Source organism: Amblyomma maculatum, chromosome 3 (assembly GCF_055883805.1).
Source record: "Amblyomma maculatum isolate TAMU_Amacu chromosome 3, ASM5588380v1, whole genome shotgun sequence".
NCBI classification, from domain to species: domain Eukaryota; kingdom Metazoa; phylum Arthropoda; class Arachnida; order Ixodida; family Ixodidae; genus Amblyomma; species Amblyomma maculatum.
The window spans coordinates 189422688-189425672 of NC_139346.1; positions in this window are offsets into that span (position 1 = coordinate 189422688).

A 2985-nucleotide genomic window follows, 5' to 3' on the forward strand; every position below is an offset into this window, starting at 1 on the left:
AATGGGAAACTCCGATTAGTTCGAAGCATAGTCGCCTCGCCGCGTAGACGGAAAAATTACGTGAAACCTTCATGAAACCTGTCCGACAAAGCGATTCAATTCCATCCAGCCTGTATACTATAAATAAACTATTATTGGCTGTGCGTGTGGTTCGCATTGTGGTTCGCATTTGGTGTTGAATTTCGCAGCCCAAAGGGTTCATTTACCACCACAAAGAGCGACGCCTGTCAACTCGGCAGTATATTGTGGGCTCGTGACGTGGTGTCCTGCCATTTTTTGTCCGTGTGTTTCTCGCTAATGTTTTCGGAAAACATAATACAATTCGTGCCCAACATCCTGCAACAATACATATATATATAGGAAGGAGGCCATCAGTCGGCGAGGACAAGGAAAGTGTTAGGGATCTTATTGTATTTTATTCTTTATTCTTCTTTTAACTATTGACCTCAATTAGAAATGTATCAGTGTAGGGGGAAAGATAGTTAAATGCAAAGCAGAAGGAAAAACAACGCGTCGATGGTGGGAACCAAACCCACGGCCTCCGAATATCGGCTCCGGTGCTCTTACCAACTGAGCTACATCGACGGCTGTCCAACCTGCTACGTTCTTGGGTATTAGTGTTGCCTATAAACGAACCTTGAAAGCGTTCAGCAACGCCACCCTCAACCATAGCAGCGGACATGGAACGGTCTGTTTTACCGCCAGCGTCACGCAGAACGTGATCAAGAGGGAGGGTGAAATCTGGACCAGAACCCTCTTACGCTATTTATGGCTTCAAGACTATTAAAACCGAGACCATAGCAAGCTATTAACCAGATAAATGAAGGGGAAATGAGCAAAGCTTTTGGATCATACCAGTTGCGCAACTCCGCTTCAAAAAGTGACCGAATTTTGTATGCATTTTTCGCCTGTCTATGAATTGTCGCGCCATCTGGAAGCGGTCAATACAAGCTTTTGCTAATTGCCGTCATTGCCTATTGGAAATCAGATTTTCTCTCTTCTTTTCCATCATAACTATATCGCGTTATAGCTAAGAAGTTTTGCTACTGCAACTCTTCGGCTAATTTTATTTTCTATGATGATTGTGCCTTTATCAACAATCAGAAAGTTTGAAGTTTCGACGCAGTTTCCTTTAATGGCCGCGGGCGCCGCCACCATTCGTAAACACCCAAATTTTGACCAGTCAAAACCGCCGATTTTTGATACATGAGCCCTATAGAATGTTTCGCAACTGGGAGTATTGAAGAGCTCTGGGAAATGAGGGCCTCGTTATATATAATATAGAATAAAAATATATAATATAATATATATTTTTATCCGTTATAAGAATAAAAAGAAAAAAGAAAAAGAATACAAAGCAAACAATTAAATGCAAGGAAATATATATATATATATATATATATATATATATATATATATATATATATATATATATATATATATATATATATATATATATATATATATATATATATATATATATATATATTCACTACGGCCGAAAAAAGAAAAAAAAAACTGAGGACACAAGTGCACGTTATTGAGCACATTACTGCAATTTTGACGTACTGGGGGACCTCAAAAGGACTCCGAAAATTATTGTATGGAAAACTTAAAATGGTGATAGGCGTCATTTTTTCCGAGTGCATTCTTTACACCTATAATTCAGCCTCCTTTAAGGGTCTGTCATTCAAGGAGAAGTTTCTTAACCAGGTGAAAAAACGATGGCTTAATAAAAAAAGAAAAAAACCTGCGGTAACCATTCCAAAGCCACTCTTGGGGGAGCTGGTAAACATAAGGTTGAATGGCGGTCATACCTTGCCCCAATTACTCAAAATGGGGTTCCTTTCAAGCTACATATGTAAGGACTTGTTTTTTTTTTTTTTTTTTGCCACCTCTCTGCCTGAGCTCTTTTGTGTCACAACATAAAAATAAAATATTAAAATTAAAATAACATCATATAATACCTTAACATAAAAATAACAATAGGACACAGGTAATCAGCATTCTGTCAACAATCTGTTTAAGTAATGAAAGTGACAACACTGAATGTGCATGAACCAACAACGCTCTCGACTTCCCCTTCGCGATGAAGTCAAGTTGAACGGCGCTCTTGACTCAGTTTCGTTAAGAAGCCCTTGCAGTTGATACACCAGTGTTAACTTCCGTTTGCCGAACTCGTTAAAAAAATTGACTGGCAAAAGTGTGAGCAATGCTGCTCCATATAATTCCCCTGGCTTCGCCCATATGCTGTCCTGCGTCTCCGATGCCCCCAAACAACTCTTCGCGAGCTACACATTCGGTGGCCTTGGTTTCCTCCCCTCAAGCAAACTTTTCTTCGCTTGAAACGTAGCGCCACAATACATGACGTCACAGTTGCGGCTACATTCCGGTGCGGTGCACTGTGAGGACGTCTAAACTCCTGTAATTAATTCGGCGATTACATCCGCAATTCAAATGTTAGCGCAAAAAGACTTCACATTCGTTATATGCAAGTTTCATGCATTTGTCCTCTGACACCTCTTCGGCTGCTCTTTAAAGAGCGAGTTGCACAACAGCAACTGGAAACGCGGGGCCACCCCAGCTATTATAGTTAATGAAATTTTCAAATTGTTCCTCAAGGCCAGTGAAGAAGCTTAAGGATTCTTTTGGATTACACTGTAATTGGCAGTAAGCAATCGCATTTAATCGAATGATTGTGAACATTTACTGGTTCTCTTGATTATTCTACAGCCACTGATGGTGCAAGGAAATATAACTTTTTTCTTCCCCGATGCAGATATAGCCAATCGGAAACTTCTCTGGTTAACATATCTGGCTTCCCTCCTTCTCTGTCTGTGTGTGTGTGTCAGCGCGAGCCAGTTTGAGCCTTCAGAGTCAGTGTCGGGTTGTCAGGAGCGGCCAACTCGGGCCTATATGATTTCACATGGAAGAGTGATATCAGAATCAGCCTGCCAGGATCCTTGCATTCACGTTACTTCTAGG